Source organism: Hylobates moloch, unplaced genomic scaffold (assembly GCF_009828535.3).
Source record: "Hylobates moloch isolate HMO894 unplaced genomic scaffold, HMol_V3 SCAFFOLD_1219, whole genome shotgun sequence".
In the NCBI taxonomy this organism is placed as follows: domain Eukaryota; kingdom Metazoa; phylum Chordata; class Mammalia; order Primates; family Hylobatidae; genus Hylobates; species Hylobates moloch.
In genome coordinates this window covers 1,222-12,333 of record NW_026653494.1, presented here as the reverse complement: position 1 = coordinate 12,333, position 11,112 = coordinate 1,222, and the positions used below count along the sequence as shown (strand labels likewise).

The window sequence follows — 11,112 nt, the reverse complement described above, 5'->3', positions numbered from 1 at the left end:
TCTCTTTAAAATTCAATGTACAGAATTCTGAGTTAAGTATTAAATTTTTCACTGATGATTTATGCTACTTACACGATAGGATCATGTATGCCTACATTTACTACACTTTGTTAAACAACATAACATAAAAATCTAGTTCAACAGAAACATTTGAATATGAAGGTATACCTCTCTATCACCATCCTTATTTATTTCTGGTTCTTGAGACATTTTCTGCAGATGCAAAAACAGTAGGTTAATTTGCTTGTTGTATTTCTGTGATGTCTCCTCTTTTGGAGCACATGTTTTTAAAATAATTTTATTCTTAAGTAATCAAGTATGGACAATAAAAATCAGAAAATAATTAAAATTAAACTGTTAAAATAAATAAATAATAATTAAAATTAAGAATTAACTTTTTAATCTATGTTTAGCTACTGCCACATCACTGGCTTCTAACATGTGAAAAATAATTCACCTTAGACAAAGGGAGAAGAAAAACATGAACCAGCAAACTTAACTTGGTCACTATTTATTTCGACTAAACTTAATTTGTTATGAGTTAAATCTACCAAAAATGAATCAGCAGAAGATTTGTAGTGTTGCAAAATCTTCCTCACTTGAAAAGAGTTTACCTCACAAAACCCTAACTAGTGAGCCCCTACAGTGCACTGAAGTGCTTTTCTAAAAGATTCCTAACTGGATTGTAGGCACCCTTTAAACTATTAGGAGCCGAAATCAACACCAAACAGAAAGAAATGCAAATTCTCAAATTTTAGTTGAAATTATATACTGTAATGTGATAGTGTTATGTATCCAGATTATCTGCTTAAGTCCAGTTCTAATATATTCTAATGTGTACTAATGACAGTAGGTAAAAAATTTTAATCTGTACTGATTTTCTGCAACTGAAAGAAATTAGAATGTTATTGTGTTTGTGCACTAACACCAAAGGTCCCATTCAGCAAGATAAGATTCTTGTAAAAGGCAGTTCGGTTGCTTTTATGACCTGGTTCCCTCCCTGAACAGAAACGCTGAGGTCAACAAGAGACCACAAGGCAGAATATATCTTTAACCTTGGTATCAGTGACTGACAATATAAAACTGCAGATTTTCAATCACTGGCCATGATTACTCTTTAACCATGAATCCAGCTCAGGGACCATCAGTGTTACATTGTTCATAATTCCTATTGCTTAATAATATGATTCAATAATCGATGTTACTTTATCATGTTACGGTGTTGTAAAAACAAAAGAACAAAGTTCTGACATTTGTTTTTGCCTCTATTCCAAAAGGAAAGATTAGCTGTAAGCTAATCAAGAAGGCAGATAAGAATATTTGAAAAAAAGAGTATTTTAAATTTTATAGTGGGTTATGTTGAAGTTAAATATCAAATATTAAATTAGAATCTATTGATTCTTCTGTTAATAGGGTTGCTGATTTTATTACGATAAATTTTAAGAATCTATTAAAGGCCGGGCGCGGTGGCTCAAGCCTGTAATCCCAGCACTTTGGGAGGCCGAGGCGGGTGGATCACGAGGTCAGGAGATGGAGACCATCCTGGCTAACACGGTGAAACCCCGTCTCTACTAAAAAATACAAAAAAAATTAGCTGGGCGTGGTGGTGGGCGCCTGTAATCCCAGCTACTCAGGAGGCTGAGGCAGGAGAATGGCGTGAACCCGGGAGGCGGAGCTTGCAGTGAGCCGAGATCGCGCCAGTGCACTCCAGCCTGGGGGACAGAGAAAGACTCCGTCTCAAAAAAAAAAAAAAAAAAAAGAATCTATTAAAATACTCTTTTTTTATTTTTTTTGAGACGGAGTCTTGCTCTGTCGCCCAGGCTGGAGTGTAGTGGCGGATCTCAGCTCACCGCAAGCTCCACCTCCCGGGTTCATGCCATTCTCCTGCCTCAGCCTCCCGAGTAGCTCGGACTGCAGGCACTGGCCACCATGCCCGGCTAAGTTTTTGTATTTTTAGTAGAGACAGGGTTTCACCGTGTTAGCCAGGATGGTCTCGATCTCCTGACCTCGTGATCCGCCCGCCTCGCCCTCTCAAAGTGCTGGGATTACAGGCGTGAGCCACTGCACCTGGCCAAAAGATTCTTAAAAAAAGAATCTATTGATTCTCAAAGCCTAGTCTGAAAGGTAATTTCATTTGGACTATCTAATATTATTAAGGCAAAAAAAAAAAGGTTAAACCAAAAGTTTAAATTTAAAAGTTTCCATGCCTCTGGCTGGCCATTTTGACTTCCTTTAAGCCTTTGTGACTCTTCCCCTGATGGCAGCTTTAAGTCTTGTTCTGTTGAAAAATCCATATAAGTTAAAATCAACCACTTAGAACAGTTAAAAACTATTGCCTTTTAAAAACAGATTTAAGACAACATTTCATTTTATTTCATAAATTGAGCATTTAATCTTTCATGAAATTGTCATTTATAAAATAATTCTCAAAAACTTCAAAAAATCACTTGGGGAGACACCAGATGTCAGCAGTTTGAAGACACACAAACATGTCAAAAATTCCCTCATAAATTCATCCACCCAACATCAATGAACAAAACCACCATAAACACAGCTTTAAAATACAGTAGAAACATATAAGGTGAGGCTGGGCGCGGTGGCTCACGCTTGTAATCCCAGCACTTTGGGAGGCCGAGGCGGGCGGATCACGAGGTCAGGAGATCGAGACCACGGTGAAACCCCGTCTCTACTAAAAATACAAAAAAAAAATTACCCGGGCGTGGTGGCGGGCGCCTGTAGTCCCAGCTACTCGGGAGGCTGAGGCAGGAGAATGGCGTGAACCTGAGAGGTGGAGCTTGCAGTGAGCCGAGATTGCGCCACTGCACTCCAGCCTGGGCGACAGAGTGAGACTCTGTCTCAAAAAAAATAAATAAATAAATAAAAAATAAAAATAAAAATAAAAATAAATAAATAAAAATTAAAAAAGAAACATATAAGGTGACACAGTATATTGTTCTCCACTTCCTAATAGTACCTTATAAATGATTTCCAAAATCACTGCTGACACCTTTATTAGTGTACAGCATCTTCCTAATATCTAAAATGTTTCCCTCCACTATTCTGACAAATTTATTTTATTTTATTTTATTTTTTATGAGCCAGGATCTTGCTCTGTCACCAAGGTGGAATGCAGTGGCGCGATCAGCTCACTGCAACCTCACACTCCCTGGTTCAAGCAATTCTCCTGCCTCAGTCTCCTGAGTAGCTGTGATTACAGGCAAGCACCACCACACCCAGCTAATTTTTGTATTTTTAGTAGAGATGGGGTTTCACCATTGGACAGGATGGTCTCGATCTCCTGACCTCATGATCCCCTCCAAAAGTGCTGGGATTACAGGTGTGAGCCACCACACCCGGCCTTATTTTCATCTTTTAAAACAATGCTATGTGAAGTCTTCCTTGATTCTGCATGTCTTTCCCCAGATAAACAGGTACCTCCTTCCTTGAGGCTGCCTTAGTACTTTACTGATTTTTCTACTGCATCTTTACCCCCTAAACTGTGCATTATTCCTCCACATGTCTGTCCCCTCTGCTCCAAGACTGCAGGGGAGAGTCTTACACATCATCTTTGTAAAAACAGTCTTTGTTTTATTCAGAAATTTTTTATTGAGTCCTGCTAAATACATGCTAGGCGTTACGGTCTAAAAAGAATGAAAATAAAGCATGTCAGGGATGGCTTTTCTAGAACACATGCCTAAGAAGAGACTTAAATATTGAGGCTAGCCAGATTAAAAGGGGTAGACAGCAGGAAAGGGTGACAGCATGCCAGGCAGCAGCAAGAGCGGGAGCGAGGCCTGAAAGAGTGAAAGTATTTGCCTACAATAGAAGGATGAGTGAGTAGGACATTACCAGCAGCTCAGTAATGCCAGAGAAAGGGCACACAGGGAAAAGGGCTAAAGATGGAGAGTGGGGCAGAAATCAGATTATGAAAGCCTTATGTGTAATTTTAAGATGCCCGGACATTAATGTTCAAGAGTGGTCCCTGGACCTATCTGCATTAGATATAGATCACTTTAAATGCCAAAACCAATATTCCTAGTGAACAATTATTCATTAAGACAAGGTGACACATAGCTCATGTGGACACAGCTGAGATACTATGCAGCAAATTCTCAACAATTCCCATGAACACTTGGAAAGTCAGTTCTATAATAAAGTCATACAAATTATAATAAATCAGTAAATATTTGGTTTGGGAAGATGCTTTGTAAAGTTATAGTGCATATGAATACAACTAAGAGTTGTGAATTCAGAGCTGTGACAATACAGCAAAGAAACCACATTGTGTTTGAGTCAGCAATCTTTAGATTTCTATCCAGTCTTCCCATCCAGTCCATAAATTCTAAGTATAATCCTGGTACTCACTCTCAAGTTTACGTTAAATACTATCCCATATAAAAAACTCTCTTTCTCTTACTTCTTTTAATTATTTATATATTGCCTTGTTTAAAGGAAGAACACAAAAATGCCCTGCTAAAGGGATTCTGTTTGGCTGCAGGCTGCAAGAGGGAAAAACACAAAGCAGGTTTTGCAGAAAATGATTTTTTAGAAGTCAGAACTATGACGTGAAGTCAAGCAGGGCACTCTAGGACTGAATTTGCTGTGCTTCCTTCATACGCTCCTTGCTCTTTCTTTTCTGGCAGCTGTGACTCACACAGGTCATGGAGAGTATCATTCCCTAAGAGGCACAGCCATGATATGCATCTTTATCTATTAAGTTCATCTGTCCCAATTCTGTGTTCTGTGGATGCTGACTTTCGGTCACGGATGGTGATACACATGGACATTTATCATCAACTTTCAGATTCTCGGATCTTTGACAAGTCTTATTGCTGAGAGTCAAACTAGTAGGATGCAAATTATAAATGCTGATTATCCAATTACCTACTCAAAATATCCTACACAAATATTCCATTAAACATGCATAGAAAAACATTAGTCATTCCTGCTGACCTGCTGCTCTTTGCTCTTCTGTATTCACCAGAAAATTTCCTACTCCTTCCTCACGTCCAGGTTAAATACTGGTGTACAACCTGGAAACCTGTATATCATCTGAGATTTCTCTCTGTCCCCCAAGCCTTTCTCATTCAATTATCACTAAATCACATTGACTATACCTCTCTTCTGCTTCCGTTTTGTATTCCCACTGCCACTGGGAACATAAACATTTACCAAATGGCTTCTATTTACAAGAAAACCGCAACTATTAATGTTATTTCTTACATGAAAAAAAAAATTAAGCCAAAAAAATGAAAAAGGCATAACAAGGGCCAACACATTAAAATGAGTAACTGAGATTCCTAACGTTATTTATTTCACCATGGATGGGTGAAAGCCTTGTAACACATTGATACTAGTCCAAGGATGTGTGACATGGAAACTACAGCTGACTACTGCAAAAGCTTCCTTTGTCTCCTGGTTTCTTTACATGGTAAAGAACCTTCCATCAATCCCAGCAAACTATAGGTTACAGACCAAATCCAATCTGCCTTATGCCTGTTTTCTTACGTATAATCACGATTTCACGCTACAAAGCAGACAACAGCAGGGTTAAGCAGATATGACAGAGACCACATAGTCTAAAATATTTCCCACCTGGTCCTTTACAGAAAAAGCTTGCTAACCCGTTTTACACCGTAACCAGAATGCCTTAATACTCAAATTTAACCTTGTGACTCCCCTGCTCAAATTTCTCCAATGAGCCCCTGCAGCACACACTGTTGGCTCCCTATCAATAGCCATGCCTTATCCTTTCTTGGAGAAGAAACACAAGTCTATTGGGATATTTATTATCCCAATCCCCCTCCTCAGCCTCAGAAAGAGAAATGTTTATTCTAAGCTAATCAGGTATTTGCCTTCCCAGTGCCTGGTTTGGGAATGAGCATGCGGTGTGACCCAGCCAATGAAATGCTACAGGAAGCCCCTTGCATGCTTCTAAGTTTTCTCCCTGTTTAAAAGACACATGTGAAGAAAAGCAGCGCTCGCGATGTTGTGTTGGGAGAACAAGATGTTTGGAGTTGCTGCGGATTAGCCAACCACGAAAGGAGACGTGAATAAAACAGTGCCAACAGCACAGCTGAAAGAGGGACAAGTGGGATCCCTAGGATATCAATGAACAAACAAAACAACTCTGGTTCCTACTGTTTTAGCCACTGCTCATCTAGTATTTGCAGTCCAAAGCGTTCTACCTGGTAAACTTCCCATGGCCCACAGGATAAGATCTACTCATTTCTATAGTATTAAAAAATCTATCATAAACTTGCCTTAGCTAAATATTCACCTCATTCCCAACCTCTCGTATCTCACACTTTTGGTACTAGCAAAAGTGAATTGCTCAGAAACCCTGCAAAGTTCACTCAAGCATCTTGTCTTTTGCACTTGCTGCTCTTCCTGCCAAACAGGCAATCTCATTAGATGTTCCTTCTGGCAAACACACAACCTTGCTGCATGTTCCTTCTGCCAAACATTATTCTTCTGCTTCTTTACCTAGAAAAATTCTTCTTTCTCTGCATGCTTACCTTAAATCATACCTACTTTTTTCCAAAATTTTCATTCCTCATTACATATGTCTGGCACATAATCAATATATAATAAATCATAATTATAAGCTTCCAGTGGGCATCTAGCACACAGTAAGCACTGAATAAAGTAGTAAAATAATGAAAATGACAATGATAATAACAAGCTCCTGTCTGTATTTTTGTTTGTGTTCTTTAGCATCAGAAAAATGGTTAGTATCTAAAAGACATTTGATAGTTATTTGTTAAGCGGACAAGTGAAAACATAAATAGAAACGTTTTCTTTGTAAATTCTGTTGAAAAAGCACAGAAATGGAGACAGCTCCACTACGAGCACCTTAAAGATCAAAACTACATCTATTCCATCTTTGTCTCCTGCAACTTATAAAACCTAACTTACAGAAGCTCTTTGATAAATAGATGGCTAAATTAAAGGTGTCCTCATACAGTTTAGACTATACAATGTATTAGGTGTCCACAACCAGGTAGCATAGTAGCATTTTTGTTAGTGTGAAACATTTTTCTACTTTTATTATAATCTGCTGAGCCTAGAGTTGGGCAATTTGTATATTTACTATGACAATCTTTTGGCAAATGGTAGCAGAGCATCTTGTTCTAACAAAATTACTGTTATCATGACAATTAACCAGCAGGTAGAACACATCTTGTACCAACAAAGTAAATATATCTCTTTCCAATTTCAAATGAGGAGGAATGAAGTCAGTAATAGTGAGACCTTATTGGGACAAGCATATGTAACATGACTTGTGCTTCAGTGTTCTTTTGTGATCAAAAATTCCTTACTTTTAATCTATGGTAGAACCACCCAGAGCAGGGGTCCTCAACTACCAGGCCACAGACTCGTAACAGTCCATTGACTATTATGAACCACACCACACAAGAGGAGGTGAGCAGTAGGCAAGCCAGGGAAGCTTCACCTGTACTTACAGCCACACCCCGTACTTACAGCCACACCCCATGGCTCCTATTACCACCTGAACTCTGCCTCCAGTCAGATCAGTGATAATATTAGATAGTCACTGGAGCACGAACCCTGTTGTGAACTGCCCATCCGAGGGATCTAGGTTGTGTGCTTCGTATGAGAATCTAATGCCTGATGATCTGTCACTGTCTCACTTTGCCCCCAGATGAGACCATCTAGTTGCAGAAAAATAAGCTCAGAGCTTCCACGGATTCTACGTTATGGTAAGTTGTATAATTATTTCATTATATATTACAATGTAATAATAATATAAAGTAGCACAATAAATGTAACATGATTGAATAATGCTGAAACCATCCCCACCTTTCCCCAGCCCATGGAAAGATTGTCTTCCACAAAACCGGTCCCTGGTGCCAAAAAGGTTGGGGACAACTGACCTAAAGTAATTCACTGTCACAAGTCTTACCTGGATTGCTGTTTTCAGAAGAAGGTTTTAGCATCTGTTTTTCTTTGTAGTCAGAAAGTAACTGGCAAATTCTATGTATAAAAATATAATAAACCAAATTACTATTTTAATACTGATATAAAAAATACTTACCAAATGTAAAATTCTTAAGAGTATTTCAAACAATATCAGAATATCAGAACTTAACAGTATTATCCCATCCACTTATGAGTACATTCTGTAAACTTCTCTTTAAGCTTCTAATTAAAGAAGAAAAAAATGTAGGGTGAAATACTCATAAATCGAGGGCATGTGACCCAGTAAATTAGGTTGCATTAGCATGACATAATAAAAAGTGTCCCAACTCTGCATAAGTCCTAGTTCCATAACGAACAGCTATTTGTTCTTGGACAACTTGCTTCTCTTAGGCTCAATGTCTTCTTCAACAAAGTGAGGACTTTGCTGCCTTATTTCCCTAGGTTGTTATAAAGATTTAAGGAGATAACATTTTTTAAATGCTGAGAGAAATAGTAAAGCAATGGAATAATCTCTTCCTAAACTTTATGACTAAAATTATCTTGGAATCCCAAATAAAACCCAATGCGTATTTTGTTCATAGGTTCTAATATGCAAATGTTGTAGTTTTCAGAAAATGTTATTGAGTCCTAATTTTGCCTCTTAGTTGTCCTACTCCTTATGGCTTATAATTCCGGGCATCTCAACTATGTCATAGTTTGTAACTAAATTTATTCATATATATCTCATTAAAGTAGGTAATGTGATTGTCCACTATTACGGAGTTGATCAATCACACCAAAGGCAGAAAAACCAATGGATGTTAAGACCTGGTTTGGACCAACGATCCTTCTCTACAGACTCAAACTCTCAGCCAGCAGATGTTTGTGGGGATAATGCTTTATACTGATGTCCAATTCCAGCTGACATGGGAGACCAAAAGTCTACTTTTATTTTTTTTAGTTTCCATGAAAAAGTTGCAAGTTGACATTCTGTAATTTTCGACATACATACTAACAATGTATTTTGCACCAAACACGTTATTCAGCTCAAAGTCATCTCATAGACCATCTTACATGACTATTTTTGCAGTGCAAATCACGATTTCAATATTTTGGTGGCACCCATTTTGCTTTGATTCACACTGTTTCCTTAGAGCTAGTCAGCAAATAGTCAAATGACCTTCCAGTGACTGCACAAAATATGGAATGCTTCAAAGATTTGTGCTGCCTCCTTATGCAGAAGCCATGCTAACTTTCTCTGTATTGTTCCAATTTTAGGATATGTGCCGCCGAAGCAAGCACAAAGCCCTACTCTTTCACATGATTAGTGACGAGTCATGGACAAGGCTTGGCTCTGTTAAGTCCAACTAACCTACTTGAGATTCTGAGAATTCTCTTCAATGGCTTCCTGTGAGCTAGAATTTGAAAATATTTTAAAATCTTGAGCTAGAGATGGAAGTAGCTTGGACGATTTTCATTATCATGTAAATCAGATCACTTAAGGGGCCAACCACAGCTGGGAGCCACTGCTCAAGGGAAGGTTCATATGGGATTTTCTACTGCCCAAGGTTCTATACAGGATATAAAGGTGCCTCACAGTACAGATCTGGTAGCAAAGAAGAAGAAACAAACACTGATCTCTTTCTGCCACATTATTTGAACCCCTCTGACCCTTTAGAACAAGCCCACCCAATACCTGCTAGAGAAAAGACCAACAACGGCCTCAAAGGATCTCTTACCATGAAGGTCTCAGCTAATTCTTGGCTAAGATGTGGGTTCCACATTAGGTTCTGAATATGTGGGGAAGGGTCAATTTGCTCACTTTGTGTGCGGTTTATAAAGTCAGGATGCCCAGTGGCCAGAGCAGGGGGCTGGTGCTTTGGGAACAATGGCTGAGCATATAAGCATAGGTATGGGAACTAAAAAACGTTGTACTTCAAAGTCACTGTATGAATCGCCATGAAGACTTGAGGGACCTGAATCTACCGATTCATCTTAAGGCAGCAGGACCAGTTTGAGTGGTAACAATGCAGCAACAGAATCAATGGAAACAACAGAATGATTGCAGTGTCCTTTTTTTTTCTCCTCCTCCTGACTTGATAAAAGGGACTGTCTTCCTTGGATTTAGTGAACCCCTTCGGTTCCTGAAAAATTCAAGGAGTATATAGGACATAGTCCCCAGAAGACAGTACAAGACTTTCTGATAAACTGGACATTTCCAGGCCCAAATAACTAATCAGAAAAATCAAAGATGTGACACTATTTTTTATCCCATGCATAGGTGTTACACTTGGATGAAATGAACAATGTTGGGATCTCTAAGGATAAAGGTCTTAAAAGTCTTGAGATAAAGAATCCTGCACCCATTGGTACTTCTAACTTGTCTTGCTTTTTGTATGATTTCTGGCTGATACAGGGGACTAACTCACTGCCACTCTAAAACTACCTGAACCAAACTATGACATCTCACTTGATATGTGAGATGCAACTGTTATAATTATTTTAAACCTCAGTTTAGCATTAACTAGTCTTTTAATGTAAACACTTACACATTATGATGACTAGAAACAGCATACTCTCTGGCCGTCTGTCCAGATAGATCTTGAGAAGATACATCAATACTTTGCTCAAGTAGAAGGCTGACTATACTTGCTGATCCACAACATACAGCAAGTATGAGAGCAGTTCTAAAATGACAGAGATAGGAACTGTAATAAAGTTATTTTAAAAGCTAACTTGATATACGTTACCAATTTAACTTCTTGCCTGTCCGTGCAGAATCAAACATTTACATGCACTAAAAGACATAAGCATCTTCAGTGCTCAAGTGTTCATCTTTGTAAAATACCACCAAGGTTAAAAGGAAGGGACAAAACAAACCCCTCTTATCTCAGTGGGGTATTGCATAGCAGAAGCTACTAATTTAAAGTCCTTTGACGGGCAAGAAACAATGTTAGGGCCACTTATCTAAAGTGAACAAAGATTTAAGTGAAGATTTTGTCACAGCTTCCCTAGACTGATATGGTGTAATAGAAAATCAGCTAGGGGGTAAAATAAATAAGAGCTCTCTGCATGCTGAAAGCAGTAAGATTAATAATAATGGTAAGAATAGTAGTCACAGGAGTTTCAGTTAATGACGCCAATAAGCATGTGCTAGGCACTGAATTAAATGCCACATATATCTTTCTT

The 11,112-nt window shown here is 38.5% G+C and overlaps 1 long non-coding RNA gene and 1 other non-coding gene across 2 annotated transcripts; both read right to left on the bottom strand.

Annotated features, from left to right (window-relative positions):
• Positions 1 to 2,207: 2,207 nt before the first annotated feature.
• On the bottom strand, positions 2,208 to 10,560 carry LOC131382693 (uncharacterized). The gene is made up of 3 exons (XR_009212286.1): positions 10,473 to 10,560; positions 7,928 to 7,998; positions 2,208 to 2,278 (listed from the first exon to the last, which is right to left on the bottom strand). It is a non-coding gene; the product is annotated as an uncharacterized LOC131382693 (long non-coding RNA).
• LOC116464660 (U6 spliceosomal RNA) lies at positions 9,119 to 9,225 on the bottom strand. The gene has a single exon (XR_004246977.1). It is a non-coding gene; the product is annotated as a U6 spliceosomal RNA (small nuclear RNA).
• Positions 10,561 to 11,112: the final 552 nt, after the last annotated feature.